Source organism: Conger conger, chromosome 4 (genome assembly GCF_963514075.1).
Source record: "Conger conger chromosome 4, fConCon1.1, whole genome shotgun sequence".
NCBI classification, from domain to species: domain Eukaryota; kingdom Metazoa; phylum Chordata; class Actinopteri; order Anguilliformes; family Congridae; genus Conger; species Conger conger.
This window is the reverse complement of record NC_083763.1, coordinates 61,576,803-61,593,599: the sequence shown is the minus strand read 5'-3', so window position 1 is coordinate 61,593,599 and position 16,797 is coordinate 61,576,803. Positions and strand designations below refer to the sequence as shown.

The 16,797-nt window shown below is 42.3% G+C and overlaps 1 protein-coding gene across 4 annotated transcripts in view; it reads right to left on the bottom strand.

Annotated features, from left to right (window-relative positions):
• The window catches only part of LOC133127078 (catenin delta-2-like), a 256,199-nt gene that overhangs the window by 88,798 nt on the left and 150,604 nt on the right, over positions 1-16,797 (bottom strand). The gene's annotated exons all lie outside the window — the stretch shown is intronic.

The following is a 16,797-nucleotide window of genomic DNA, read 5'->3' as shown; positions in this document are numbered from 1 at the left end:
GATCAGGGTCGCAGGGGGGCTGGAGCCTATCCCAGCATACATTGGGCGAAAGGCAGGAATACACCCTGGACAGGTCGCCAGTCTATCGCAGGGCACACACACCATTCACTCACACACTCATACCTACGGGCAATTTAGACTCTCCAATCAGCCTAACGTGCATGTCTTTGGACTGTGGGAGGAAACCGGAGTACCCGGAGGAAACCCACGCAGACACGGGGAGAACATGCAAACTCCGCACAGAGAGGCCCCGGCCGACGGGGATTCGAACCCAGGACCTCCTTGCTGTGAGGCAGCAGTGCTACCCACTGCACCATCCGTGCCGCCCTGTACACGGACAGTAAACATTTATTTAACTACTGTTAACATTATTTGTTAATACATAAAATATTACATTAGAGTTTCTAATGTTAGATATTCTGGCAAGGCACAAACAGGTCAGTTTGTATGTATGTACACTATGCACAGTATGTACTGTATGTGTAAATGTACATATACAGTATGTATGTTATACTGTTTATATTAAGCAATAGAGTGGTATTTAGCTCGGACATATTCTCAATAGTTCCATAAATACATCTGCGCACTAGAACAGATTACAGTCTTGCAAGTATACAAAGTATTACAATGCTACAATGGAGATGGTTTGCTTGTAACCAGAAGGTCTGAATCTTACTAGCAGAATTTCACTTTTAAAAATCAACATTACAACATTCAGTGGTATGCTTGGTGATATTGGTATAGAATTTTTGTGTGTCAGAAACGGAATAATATTGCCTCAGAGCTAATCTGTTTCTATGAGAGCTAGGCGCAGCTAGCGATGATGATGCGTTGAAAGGATTTGCTGGCCAGGGAGCGGTTTTGTGTCCGCCGTCGGGAGCGGGAGATACGGCACAGACAGTCCCCCAGCAGAGTCTCATTCCTCCGCGTTTATCTCCAGAGAGGGGAGTCCTAAACGGTCCCACAGCCACAATGACCTCATCCTAACACACAGGTAATGGTGCAAGGTCGTACAGCAAATGCCCCTGATTTCAACACCAGCTGGCAGCATTGCATCCCCAGCGCTCTCTTTGTGTAAGTGGGGATGCAATGGGACTGCGGACACACAAAGGGCACTGGGGCAGAAATGCCACTGCTCTGTTTCACTCAAAAATAACTCAAATAAATAAACTGACCAGTGTTGTTAAATATTTCAATGGAAAATATGAATTGTGGAATTGTGGATGGGAAACACGCCTGTGATAGCACAATCCAATCAGAGTGAATAAAACAGTATAACACTTTTACAGAAGATGACATCTCCCACTAACATAGCTATAAAGACGTTGCTTACTGCTTTGAAACAGTACATATTCAGACCAGATTCTTGGTACCAACCTGGAACAACCAGTCTGAATAAGGGTGTGAAAATGCGACATGCGAAAACAAAGACATTTGGAAACAAACTCCATTTAAATTCCCAACTCCCATACCGCGAGCCGACCCAGCAGATTATTCTTTATTGTCCTGTTTTCGTCACCCATCTGCCGAGTCGCAGTGCATTCATACTTCTGATGCTGTGCTTTCTCCTGTAGCTGGATTTCAGGGTGTAAGAAAAACCCATATGTGCATGACACTGTATGTACAATTCAAGGCATTTCCAGAATGAGTGGAAAACTAGTGCACCCAGTGCTGAATAAAGCCGGCACACACACATAGTACCCACACAGTCAGGCCTCTCCTCTGGCCCTATACCCTGAGGTGTTACTTTGTGAGTCATGCTCAAATTCAGAACTCAGTAAAAACTGTGGTTTTCAAATAGCTGTGTTACAGTTATTTCCCCAGTGTTTTCACAACTCAATCATCTATGATTATATCACTTGCCGAATAAGGAATAGTACTTCATTCTCACCGTGTAAAACTAGGCCTTCAACTTCAGTTCATGATGACCCCAGCTGATAAATACCATTTCACAACATTCTAAATCCTTTGTTCACAGTATAATCTGACTGATTTATAGAAATAAAAGCATCAAATAGAAAAAACAACAACAACGTGTAATTCCAGTTTGCCCCAGTGGGAAGACTACAGGCTTAGAACACAGGAGTCTTTTTCAAGTACTATCTGAGGTAATTCCAATACATTCAGTCACAGATATTCAGTCATACTACCAACCATAGAGCCAGTACCCAGAAAATGAAAAGGCATAGCATTAACTATTGAAACAGGAGCACTTTGAGTTAAAAATGTCAAAGGTGGTGGTTCTGATACTTATTTCTTAAATTTATTCCATTTTTATATTTACATTTTTGTCATTTGGCAGACGCTTTTAATCCAAAGCAATTTACAAGTGCATAGGTTCTACCACAAGTCAAAGCATCACATCCAGGACTAGGAAAATACACATGGAATGCTGTTCTAAACATAGTCGTCATCATAAGTGCACTTTTTTTTTTTTTTTTTTTTTTTTGGGGGGGGTTAGACAAGGATAGGGATATCAGAAAGGAGGGGCGGGGGGAATCAGGAGGGAGGACTAAGGTGTTATTCCTAACACTATTTCAGTGCAAGGGGAGTGAACATTGAAATTCTGGTTGAAAACAAGAGGCAAACATGGAGCTAGACAAAACATCTTTGTTGTCAACGTTCTTTTGTAAAAAGGTCTTATTAACCACAACTCCACTTATTAAAATCATCCTTCATCCAGTCTTGATTCCTTTTACAATCAACAGCTCAGTGGTTGTGCTGATAAGAACAGATGAACACAATTACATTAAAATGCCCTGTGGCAGAGAGGAGGGGGATTTGGAGGCAACACAGAAACAAAATCCTCAGCGCTGGGAAACAAAGGCAATCAGTTCCTCAATTGCAGACTTTACCCCTCCACATAAGCACAGCAGTAATCACAGACAACCATTAGAACGTGATGAGATGGTCTGTTTGAGCAGATTGGTCCCATGCCTTGGATGTCTCAATTCACATCTAAAGTAGTCCTCACAGGTTTTACAGCTGATTGACTTATTGGGCATAGACCATCTTTCATTATGAATTTGCCGCAGTTCACTATAAGGATTTTTAATTGTGCTGTTCCTATCTACGTCAATGCACCATTCCCAATTTCATGTCCTGAATTTGACTGAATTAATGCTGTAGCGACAAATGCCAAGCTGCTTGAAACTAAATCCTTTCCAGGCTGAGGCAGTGCGATACTATAACACCATTAATGAATACTGCTGTATTCACTGTATTTCACATTGTGGAAGCCTTGAGTGCTGCTTATTGCCTTGTTCCGGTCTCGTGCTTGTGACTGCATGCCAGCCAGTGCCCAGTGAGGCAGAAGCGTTACCGTTAAATACTGTTCCCGAGCACTTAACACCAATTTGAGAGTGTTTGGTGTGAGCGGTAGGGGGGAATGATGAGCCCCTAGTCCCCCCGCTAACCCCCAGCTCGGCGGCACAAGGCTCGGTGTGTTTGTCCTGAGACCTGCTGGGCACTGCTGCTGCCACTCGCTGCTCCTTACAGGTCTGGAGGTACGTTTGTAATCCCCTCCTGTCCTCTCCTTAGCACTTTGCTGGGGACTCCCTGTGATGCTATCCTATAGTACTAGCGAACAGGAACAGCGGTTTTCTCAAGGTCTCCATACAGACTGTTATAGCCTGAGCCTAGGCCGCAGGCCCAATCATTCAGTAGAAAGTAATTTGACACATTGGGGTCCCCGCTGGAATGAAAAGAGGAAACTAAAAGCAGCGTTTCAGACCCATCATCATTTCCGCGTTTGTTCAAGCTCAGCCAGGTGTACTTCCTCCTCAACCTCTACCCGACCGCCAGGAGATTTACAGCACGCTAAAGGCATGGTGAAGCACTGCAGGACATCCGGTGGGGGTCCTCAAGGAGCTATCTTTAGGAAGCAAACATTTCATTTCAGTCCTCTTAGGAAAGGAGGATTCTCCGGAATCTGTCACAACCCATTCTGTATTCTCAAATATGTCATGTGTTTGTGACATGAGTGACAATCTGTAAAATGACAATGAATATCATTTTGACGGTGATTTTAATAACACATGATGATGTAAAAAATCTCCATAAATGTGTGGTAAATGTGCCAATTCCCACATATTGCACAAATGGATGGATATTACTAGGGGGACAGCAAGCACAGTATTTTTTCATGGCAACTGGATATATAGTATTCTTCTCTAGAAAAGATCTATAGGAACAGGTATGCTCAGTCACAATCACCAAGGAACATTTAGAAACTGCCTTTGTAAGGCCCTTACAAAGTCTATAAATGTTCTTTGCTGATATTCAACTGTAACTTGCAATGTCTCCTTGACAAGGGGTTGGTCGGGTCACTCCATGCTCTCTTTGATAAAAGAATAACCACGAGACCTCTCCAGGAGCACTGCAAAGTAACATAGTGGCTGAACACCCCAATTCAAGACAGTGTTCTAGCACACTAACAATACCTGGACACCATTTATTGGACTCCCATGCAAAAGACATACCAGAGGTGCTGTACTTAAGAAGTGGGAACTCCACAGATCACCAGACTGAAAAACAAGGCGAACCAAAAGCCCAAATCGTGTTTTTGATTTGTTTACAATTTGCAGAATTTCTTGGGACAATGGCTGTCATTCTTTATATTTTCCAATATCAGAGGGCAATTTGGCACACTTACAAAATGTATTTCACTCTTTACTCTTGCACAATTAACTGATCAATATCTACTGGTGGGAGTATGCTCTATATTGGGTGTTCTAGGCACATCAAATTTCTGATTGGAACACCCAAAATTGGAGGAACCCCCCAGTCCATAATCACCCCGTAATCTGGTATATCCTTTATTGGTACTGCGGGGCCACAACTGTCAGTAAAGTGGTCACTGAGTGTAGATGAGAATAGAAAAGGGGGTGGCACCTTGGCGCACGATGAGCCAACCCTTACAACTGCTACGATATCATACACCTGCCTGTCATTTAGGTGTAGTCTACCCCTTCAGCGCCAGGCACTCTGCGCCCCTGTGTGTCACAGCTGAGAAGTCCCAGAATGCAACATAGATCAGGTTCAACTGAGGGGTCCAAGAGGTCCCTAGCCACTGAGCGGAAACCAGGCATAGGGAGCGCTATGGTGGAAAATATAACTACTATAATATTGTATTATAATGGCAATATCCCTCCATGACAGAGAACATTCACCTTCTTTAGGATATGCACTGGATTCCAGCAGAATATGGAAATCATTAGACCAAAAAATTGGACTGAAGTATTTTCCTTTTTTTTTCAATATAAAAACATATATTCACATTTTGCACTGATATGGAGTATATTTGAGGGTCAATCTTCTGGAGGAAGCAGTCAATGTTTGATTAAATTTTGAGTTGCTTTTTCTGGCTGCGTGCGTGCATGTGGTATGAAGCAAGAAGCTGCTTTTACGCCACACTGGCTTTCCTGCCTTAAATATTTAATAAATCAAAAATCAATTTCTGCAGATTTCAATTGTCTGAGCCCCAGTGTAATATGATCACAGGAGGCAGTTTTGATTCTGCAGTCAAATCCTTTTTTCTTTTAGAGTGCAGCTAAAGAGGAAATTGACTCTGCTGTGTGTGTCAGCAAGGGAGAAACACCCCTGGAAAATCTGTGCACATTCAAATACATTCAGAGAGAATTAACGTTTAAAAAGAAAAGAAACACTGACTCAAGCATACACATTTACTGACATAATGATGCTGCGCTGTATTTCTGCAAGGATTTAGAGCACATATTCTAATGTCTGTTCACCATGTGAGAACACTGCAAACCAGAGCACAGTATTAAAGAACATTATTAACAGCAGTTGGCATTCTAGCTCAGGTGCACTTGTGTATTCTAAAATGTGATTCATCAGCACTTATGTGCCAGTTAAAACACAAGTTACTAATATATGTCCAGAGGCTGAAAATTGTCTTCATGATTTACTTCAGTAAATAAAGTTATTTTGTTCTTTTGAAGGCATGCCCTGAAGAGGTGTTCAGTAGACTGAGAGGATACGTTCTCCACTTGACTCATGCCTGTACATTAAGGGGGGGGGTTGGAGGTACATGCACACAGGGGGGCTGACATTGTAATACCAACCCTTACCCTCCATCTGTCTGGGTTCACGTTCTGATGGTTACAAATCAAACTTACTACAACTAACTACAGTTATGATAACTCGGCCTAACACTTTTCCTGAGCATTCATTCATTCATTCATCCAGTCATTCATTCAGTCATTCATTCAATAATTAATTCAGACAGTGAGCTACCCAGTCTGTGTACTATGCTTCCCCTGAATCGGAATTCTCCATAGAAGCCCCTGAAGATGATATTATTAGGTGTTCCAGTACTTCAGTGGATCACAATTTACCTCTCAGCTGCTGCTATTGATGGATTTAGAAGGAATTAGAAGGGTGTTACTGAAGGTGGCGTTGGAAAGTAATACTGAAAATAGAGGGCACTGCATTTACAAGGACTGATTCAGGAGATAAGTCAATAGCTATCAGGATAAATGTAATATGGATCGGTCCCTGGACGAGTGGAGGACCCTGGTGGAATGAGACGATGCAGGTCGGCATATGTAAGCGCTGTATGGCCCAGACTCAGGAAGGGAGCAGCCACTCCAGCTAATGGTGGCCTGTTGTCAAGACTTCCAGTATTAAGGCTGCCAGGCCTTACCATTACCACTGCCCCTGCATAGCTGAGGAGCAGCTAGCCATCCAATGGGAAAGCATTTCTGAAGCTGTCATAATTATCATAACCGCTGCCCCTGCATAACTGAGCAGCAGCAAGCCATCCAATGAGAATGCATTTCTGAAGCTGTCATAATTACCATAACCACTGCCCCTGCATTACTGAGCAGCAGCTAGAATGAGAATGCATTTATGAAGCTGTTATAATGATCTAAACCACTGCCCATGCATTACTGACCAGCAGTTAGAATGAGAATGCCTTTCTGAAGCTGTCATAATGACCTAAGCCACTGCCCCTGCATTACTGAGCAGCAGCTAGAATGAGAATGCCTTTCGGAAGCTGTGATAATTGCAGCCAGAGGAACACAACAGTGTAGAATTTCACAGCGATCCTTGCCTGGAAAAAAAATGGTAACAATAAGAAAAGAAATACGAAGCCATACCCTCCCGCCGGAAACTTTGCAAGCGTGTGATGGACCCTAAAATGGTGGGAGTAAATAATTGGAAAGAAGGAGCCCAGAGACATTCTCCCGTCAAGGCGAAATGAGCAAAGCAAAACAAAAAGGCGCCGGCTGATGACTCATGCAGCCAGGCACCGCGTCCTCGCAGCAAACATTTGCTTTTCATTTCATCCAGGTCAGAACACCGCGCCACAATGATAGGGAGGACCTTTGAAGATATGAAAGAAGCCCAGACTGTTGTGTCGTTTGGGTGATGAATACGGCTAAAGCCAGGAAAGACAATTCCACCCCAGCAGGTGAGAGAAAACATTTCCGCCCGAGAGCTTTGAAATGGATATTTGCAAACCGCTCTCCCTGTTGATCAATCTCCCTGGGAAGCGATGACTCGTTTCACTGTGGAATCAAACTCATGCGAAGAGTTTGCATCGTTTGGGGGAAACATCGCAGCAAATAAATTAAAAGGGAAAAAAAGTTTTCTTGTGGCTGCTGAGAGGACGTCACAATGGCACATCTGAGCTATGATGGAACTCTCCCGTGATGCCTGGCTATACAGATAATTTTAATCAGTTTGAAACACGACGGCCTTATGCATTTGATTTTACATGCACCAGCTGCATAACGTCAGAGCCAACAAAGCTAACCCAAGTATACAGTATACTGGCAATGTAAATGCAGTGCTGTACGACAAGGAGCTCCCCTTTAGCAAAGCAGCCGTGTGAATTGGCAGAGACTTGAAGAGGAAGATGGCGGTCAGCCTGGCCTGTTGAGCACCTTCCTCTACATGAGGAGGTTGATGGGCTTGAATGTTGTACAAGGAAAGTCCTGTTGAATGTGTGGTAGCCCATGTAATTACAAAACTCTGCCAGCTCAATTGCAGTTTGTCCACCCAAGCAAGACCACTGCTTCAAATGTATAAATTTGCTGTCTTTTCTGCTCCCTTGCCGCTGTCTCTCACGCCAAATTGTAAAATAATTTTCAAACCCTTACTGCAAACAACACAGCTAGAAGGGTTCTCATTTTCTGCAACTGCTTTGTCGATTCTGTTAGGAATAATCCACTTTGAGAAAAAGAGGGGTGCGTGAGATACAAAATCTGAAATGAAGTGTCTCAGTACTTGTCCCAGGCAGGCCATGAAAAACCTGAAACCGCTGGAAAATGAATAATAGACTGAATAATCCCTGGAATGGTTGAATGTGTTGCTGTAGTCAGTGGAATCCAACTGCAGCGGCAGTGTGCCAGGCTGAGCGCTGTGTTACGTCTCCTGTGATTCCCCTATGGTGAATAACACCCCCCCCCCAGGCTTCTCAGCAGCAAGATCAATCACGCTACTGCCACCACCGCAAAGATTAATCAAATTAGTTGTCAACAAACACTGCCGCGTTATGGATCATGAAATAGGAGAAGCTCACAATCAACAGTGGTTAAACTGGTTTGCGCACACTTTTTGAAGATGAAGCGTTTGCGGTATTTCACAGAACGAGGAAGCAATCATGCCTGATATGAATTTAATTACATTGAATTTTATTATCCATCAAAAAATCCATTCGATACACATAATCTACACTGGAAGAAAGTGATCTGCTAAATTGTGATATTTAGCTGAAAAAGCATGGTTGTTGTTTTAAGTCTGCTTGCAGCTATATTTCTAAATAGTTATTCAAGTTAAACTATAATGAATAGGAATAGGATGAATGAATAGGATAAACAAAATTCCATCAAAAAATATTTTATGAGCACTTGGTTGATTTTTCAAAGCATCTATCTGAAGTGCACAACCCTACAAAAATCTTTGTCCATTAACTGTAGGTGACACATTGGGCATTAATAAAGATATCTGTCATCAAAAGTCTCATATTAAGTGGAAAGTCCTTGCTATGTGGATTCTAAAAGAGTTGGGAGTGCTATAAAAACACTGTTGATAATTTGTATGAAAACAAAGTATTAAAATACACAGTCCCCAAATAAATCTACACATTCTGTATGAAGAAAATGTGCATTTAAACAAGCCGTTTAGACTTCTGTGAATGTGTGACATCACAACTATACGCCTTCAGCACGGCCCACCTTGTAGTCTGAAGCTAGCCAGCCAATCAGAACAGATGTTCATTGATAATAATTAGCCTTAAAGACAGTCACTAAAACCGCCAGTTCTTGGTAAATCCTATGAGAGGCGCTGGAGAAGGGACAACTGGATAGAGATCATTGTTGGTTCTTAAAACCACACAAAGGTCTTATGTATATCAGGGCCGAAAATAAAACACTGGAAAGGTGTGCAATATGGGACCTTTAAACAATTCTAATTTAAACTTCCAGTATACTATCTCTGAATTTTACTTTTTACAAGACAGAGCTTTCGATTTCTAGGATCTGAAAGGGGAATTGTGTCCATTTTGGAGTGGGTGACTCCACGTTCATTGTGCATTTTCTGCTTCTCTTCTACTTAGGATTTTTTTCAATGTTCTATCCTTTTTATTGCTTAAGCCTCCCAGCCTATTACCTAGCCCCATTGAGTCAAATAATTGATTGTGAATGCTTGATTTCTTCCACCCTGTCGCTAAAGGTCAAACTCGAGACAAGATTAGATTGCGGAAAGCAAACGTGCACAGCCTCATCCTTTCGCACATGATATATGTGGTCCTGACCTTAACTTCCCATCACACACCTGGGCAAACTATACATTATCTGTGGAATGCCAAATACATAATAGGACATCACAGAGGGACACTATAGCTATCAGATTTTCTTTAAAAACGATTGCGAGCATGATTCTGCTTACCTGACATGTTCCATAATCCTTCTATGATGCTTTAATAACACTGGCCGAATTAGCTGACACATACAGACATATATAATCTAACCTTGAACATACCGCACTGCCTTTATTTAAAGCAAAGGACCGATGCTCTTGCCTTCCACTGCTTCCTTGTCAATATTTTTCACCAAATTGACTGAACGGAAGCTCATTTCCGTTACTGCTCAAGCACTTTCTTTTTTGTCCGAACCAGTCCGCCTATATTTAGCCTATTGGCTGCATTGACCTATCAGACAATATGGCACATAGTCCAAAAGTGGCACTTGATTAGTGTCTGGAAGCCCTGCTTCACGCACTTACAGCTGTTTCAGTGGATAACGAGAATAAAACTATTAGTGACAACATGGCTGTTGAGATACAGTACATTTTTGTCACCACTGGCTAACAGCAATAATACGCTTGATGGATGCTAATGGTACTCTTGACAAGGCCGGTAATTACCATAAACAACGGGAGCAGAATTGGACACATGAAGCCTGACAACTTCATTTCAAAGAGAATGCACTCACAGATCTCTACTACAGTGACAATCCTGAGACAATGTAAAACCTAACGAGCATTCTCCTGTATGCACAATGAGCCACTCAATTAACTAATTGTTTCTGTTTTGAACAATGGCCTTTTTGTGGTTGTTAACATCACAAAGAGTTTTACAATGAGTCATATTTAGACATGGATGTCAAACATACAGTAAACCTCTTTCCATTCCAAGAGAGATGTGCTTGATTGAAATCAACTGAAAGATAACACAATGCTGAACTTGAAAGAATGGAGGTGATGAATGCACTTTTTCATAAATAAAGTCTCTTTCAACAAAGTTAGGGCGACAAAACAATTGATAATTTCTGAATGCCCTGGAAAGGATGGCAATGGAGTGCTAAATATGAGTGCTGTCACTCCATCTATCTTGCTTATGGAGAATACCATTAAATGTGCCTAGTCTGTTTTCCTGTCAACAATTGAATTGAAGGTAACTACTGTCTGTTTGCTCTGATGTTCTGTTTTAATTGGCATGGCAAGTAAGTGAAATGTGTGTTAGTTGCTCTCATACCTATAAACAAACAGGAATACACCACTAAAGCACTGTCCAATTCTGCTGCTCGCACAATAGATAGATTGGAATATACTACTCGTGCTACTGGCAGAGACATGTTGGAATGTACCAAGTGTATAGCTCACTGAGTAACAAAACCATAAATGATGACACTGAACCGTAGCAGTGCCTAGCATATTGGACAACAGTACTACAGCACTCATACCCTGGCATACTGTAATATGCAATGCCGAAGGGCAGATTAGCTGGTATTTCGCTACCCACCGTTTACACGGTTCTCCTCTGTGTGCTTTCCAGCAGGCCAGCCTCTGGCACAGCACTTCAGACACGGCCGTACAGAGAGCAGATTTAATGCCCAGGACCTCGTCTTATCAACAAGGTCACAGGCGCTGGCTTCTGCCTTTCATCGGAGAGAAATAACTAGAATGGCAATTTACCTAGAACAAGTAGCCCCAGTGGCCACGGTAGAGCCTGGGCAACGCACAATTACGACACGCTGAAGGTGATTCTGTGGCACAGCGGGGATTTCTCCCGTGTGCAGAAAATGACAGCGCTGAGGGTGCAGTGGCTGGGAACCGCTGGGGGGTGCAGGGGAAGGGGAAGGGGACCGCTCACTATGATTATGGTGTGGCAGTTCCTGACTTGTGAACCTGTGAAATGTCAACTCTTGAATGTAATGCAGGACTTTCATGACTTACACTCTCAATATTTAGCAAATTACATCATCTACATATGATGGATAGACAAAGGACTTCCCTGAAAATATTTGAATTTGAATAACCTGAAAAGCTATTATATAAATTACACTGAAAAAATGAAAATACTGCCTAGATTACTGCCTATTGTAGATATGCTTGTAGGAGTCTGTCCAATCCATCCTCAGACCACTTTTTTATAATCTTCAGAGAAAGGGATATGGAACTCCAATGAGGTCAGTGCATGCAGCCCCCAATTTCCATTTGAGAGAGACACCAAGCCGATATCCCTCACACACCAGTCGTATACTCTGCCCCTCTGTTCAGGGTGAGGCTGGTCACAGCGTAATGACAGCAGGTTCCAGCAGCAGCAGCAGCCCTGGGACACCAGACACAGAGAACCTTCCGGATGTCAGATGTGCTGATGGAGCACCAGCCCTCCACCTCTCGCCCAGAGCCGCCCCCTGTTCATTTCCTCAGGCACTGGGGAATTTCATACGGACAATTCTCTCTGTTCCAGCCATAACACTATCTTTGAGGATAACAAGAATATGCAAAGATTATATATTTCTTATAAGTTATTATATACTGAACAAAACCCCCCAATTTTAGGGGGTGGGAAGGAAAGGGTAGATTCAAAATACGAAAAATTAAAGCATTAAGAAAATGCCACATTGAACAGTTTTTTTATATCAAATTTGTTTGTATTTAAAACATTGACCCTACATTGGCTTCTAGGGATATTAATATACCACCAAAGATCATATTGTATAGGCAAAGATCCTCATATGATACCCCATGGCATGCCGGGAGCTCAAATAGGCATCTGAAAATACAGTGCGTAGGCCCAGCTCGGTCAGGGGATTTAAAAAAAAAGTGTCATTTTGAGAAATAACGTGTAAAGAAATAATCCATCTCTCACCTGGACACCTCTTCTCTCCTGCCTCTATTGACAGATGCAAAAACTCTCCAAAAGCCCTGAATACGGATCTCAGTGCAAGAAAAAGTTGTCTTTTGTGGGTCTAATGGCAGCTATTCTGTGAAATTAGCGCTGCCAGCGAGAAGTAATTGTAAAAGTACTCCCCACTTCACTGTCAATCACTGTGGCCTGAGGAGTGCCTCTTTGCACTGAAAGCTTTATGAATTGGCCTGCTGAGGAGGCACCGCAATGACATCAAACTGCATTATAGCCCTGTGATTTTTAGAGGGGGAAAAGGGATAAACACACTCTGGAGCCTAACTGATAATGCCTGTGTTTAACAGCGGGCCCCAGACCGAGCGAGGCTGTTATTTATTCTCTCAGGACGGATCAATAACGGGAGAGTACAAGGGGCCCTGCTCCAGTGCACAGTGACCGGCAGACTTCAGCCCTCCGGGTAGAGCGCCCTGGCGTTCCGGGGAAGGATCGATCACGCTCCCCAGCACATTCACAGTCACATTTATCTGCCCTCGGAGACTTTGGGCATTGCTTCATCTCCACGTCAAGGGCTTGTTTCTCTTTTTCTGACGGCTGTCATTTACAGTTTTGCACTTTCTAATGATACTGTGATCATTCTTTTTGCTGTGGGGGCATTGTATTGGTGATGCTACCACGACATGTCATTTCTGCATCTTCACTGAAATATTAAAAGTGTTTTCTTCTTTATTCAAAGTTTCTGATGATTTATTGGAAGGCACAGGCATGCCACATGACATCTGGACAATTGAGACAAACTTATTTCTCTCGCCTAGACATGAGACTATTTCTCAGACAAACTCTGTGCCTGTGAAACTGGCCCTTAGTCTTCTGTCTTTTTATTTCTTAAGCTTCAATAATTTTACATTTCATTAATGACATTTGGCAGACGCTCTTATCCAGAGCGACGTACAGTTGATTAGACTAAGCAGGAGACAATTCTCCTCCGGAGCAATGCAGGGTTAAGGGCCTTACTCAGGGCCCAACGGCTGTGCAGATCTTATTGTGGCTACACCGGGGATCGAACCACTGACCTTGCGGGTCCCAAGCATTTACCTTACCCACTACGCTACAGGCCGCTCTTACCTTAATGCTTATTTCTGCGGAGGGATTCCCAGCATATAACATACGATTCAAAATGTGCTTGGAGAAAATGTGTGGAGAAAGAACTGCACCCGCTTGATAAAATGAATTTAGCAGGCTGTGACAAAGCACAAGCAAGCCCTCTTTGTGTGGAATGGACCGCTTTAGCAAAAAGTCCTCTGCACTGAGATACATGACCACTCCTCTGAGCCATCGTGAACCATCCCCCCGAGTGGAAAAGGTCAGGAAATATCGCTCACTTGTTGCTCTACAAAAACGCTTTTCCTCTTAACTCTTTGCTCCTCACTCTTTCATACTCTGCTTGCCCTTGTTCTGTGTACTGGATGCATTAATATAGAGTTCAGAGTAATCTACGTTACTGCTTCCTACTTTATATACAGTAAAATGCCCAGTGTTAATTGAGTCAAATTGGGATGATATGTACTCAGTCGATTTAACACTGAAGATTTTACCATGTATCTTTCTGTCACCCCAGAGTAGAGCTGTCTGTGGAAATCCCCTCTGACTGCTAAATCCTCAGAAAAAGTGGCTTCTTGATGTTTCAATTAAAGGAATTGTATATGAGGCGGCACGGATGGTGCAGTGGGTAGCACTGCCGCCTCACAGCAAGGAGGTCCTGGGTTCGAATCCCCGTCGGCCGGGGCCTCTCTGTGTGGAGTTTGCATGTTCTCCCCGTGTCTGCGTGGGTTTCCTCCGGGTACTCCGGTTTCCTCCCACAGTCCAAAGACATGCAGGTTAGGCTGATTGGAGAGTCTAAATTGCCCATAGGTATGAGTGTGTGAGTGAATGGTGTGTGTGCCCTGCGATGGACTGGCGACCTGTCTAGGGTGTATTCCTGCCTTTAATAAATAATTTAATAAATGGTAATTACACCTCATTAAAAAACATACTGGCAAGGAATAGCTAAATTACTGTATGTTCTGCACTGTGGAGAGACACAAGTGTTCCTCTGCAATGGCATTTCATTTCTGCAGTGCAGTTACAAAATAATGTTCTTTGATATAGGTACTACTAAAAATAGATTTGTTTAAAGTCTGAAATGCAATAGCTATCTTAGTTGCCATGCCCAAATCCTAGGCACAGTGATACTGGTGGTTTTGAGAACTCAGCAACCCGTTTCTGGCCAGTGCCCTCTTGAGCTTACATTTTCTCAATGTTGAAAATTGCATTGCAATTACCCACCCACATACCTCGGAATTACACAGTAGATGAGTGCGATAATGTGTAGAAAAAATAACTTGGTGAAAGTCCTCAGAGAAACTATAGCCTGATGTTACAGGGGCTGATCCTCAGAGAAACCATGGACTGTCATTGCAGAAACCATGACCCATTTCATGAAACTACTTCTATTATTTTTGAGAGCATAATGTTCCCCCCTGTGGCACCACCACAGAAAGGTAAAAATTCCTTAATGAAGAGGCAGCTGAAAAAGTTCCCAGAGCCCCTTTGCTCCTCAATACCATACACTGGTTTGCCAAAACTGCATGTTTACACATCAGCAGACAAAACTTCTGGTAACTATTCATGATTAAACTTTTGTTTAAGTACACATTTAGCATGGCAGGTGGAGACTTTCAGGGGGAAAAAGTGGACCTTGCCTAAGAGAAAGCAATGGAAACAATAAGCAAGTATGGGACCTGTGAGTCCCACTCATGCCTGAAATTCCACAAGAGAACATTGTACCATCAGATGATAGACAGGTTATCCTGACGTGCGTTCAAGACAGCAAACATTTGCGACAAACTATGTTTGCAGCAAACAGTTACTGTTGAACTATTTTAAATGAACATTCCATTTTGTTTGCCACCAACATCTTTTTAATACAAACGGATGCGACTTACAATGCGACTTTCTGACAATGCCAGCAAGCTTGTTATGTATATGTAATAGGCTACTGTGGATTTTAATAATGAAGAGATATACTTTAAAGACTGAATTCAGCAGGCACTAACTAACTAACTACACTAACTAATATGTAACTAATAAATTCTGTTAATTAATCAATTGCTACATCAGTAACTATGGATACCATGAATTATGCATAGTAGCAAAGCGTGTAACTGCAGAGCTAAGCCTCTTGACAGTTCACTGACTGGGCGGTCTGAACACTGTGTCTCTGACTGCAGAAGGCACAGTGGTATATATTTCATCTGTACTTCGGATCAGCTTAATCCATGCTTTTCAGCCAAATTATACAGTTACAGTAGCCTGTGTTCTGTTATCCGCTACATACACATGACTTGTATTTTTTATATTCGTGTATTAGTGCAGGTTTGACCCTGAATGTTTGAAGTGAATTCACAGAATATAATAAATTGCTAGGTAAAAATAATAATACGTAATCTATTTTAATCCTGTTAATTGAGAGACAGCACAGAAGCAGGTTGCAAACAGTTATTTTTCTACAAGAAGACAGATAAATAGATGCATTTAAACTATTCCAGGAATAAAAAGCATACAGGACAAAGGGCATCATCAAGCAAGCAAATATCAACAAAATGCTGGGCACTGTTTGATGATCAACCGTACATTATTTTATGTAATTGAACTGAATTAAAAACCAGGCTTCATGAAGCCACAGGTAAGCAGTGCATCAAGGTCTGGTCTTCAATTCAGATCCAGCTGCTTGGTCTACACTAGTGCAAAATAGCTGTTCACAGCTTAAATCACGGCTTCAACAAATATCGACTTCTAGCAGAAAACTAATTTCTCCTTATGAAGTTAACAGTGGATGGAATTCCTTTTCAGTCTAACTCAATTGAAAAGAACGTGGTCCACAAGATATTAACACATAATAATAAAACACACAGATAGTAATTCTCAAAAATTTAATAAAAATCTAAAACTGAAAGTAAAAAAAGCACCTTCGGCAATAGGCAGAACATAAAAAATGTCTGGTTTCACATTACAAATCTGAATGGTTCCTTTGACATTATTTAAACCACAGTATTAAAAGCTTCCCCCAGCAGCGACAGGGTGCTAGAATAATGGGTGGAACTTACTTTACACAATAATCCTTCTGAAGTGAAAAGTGC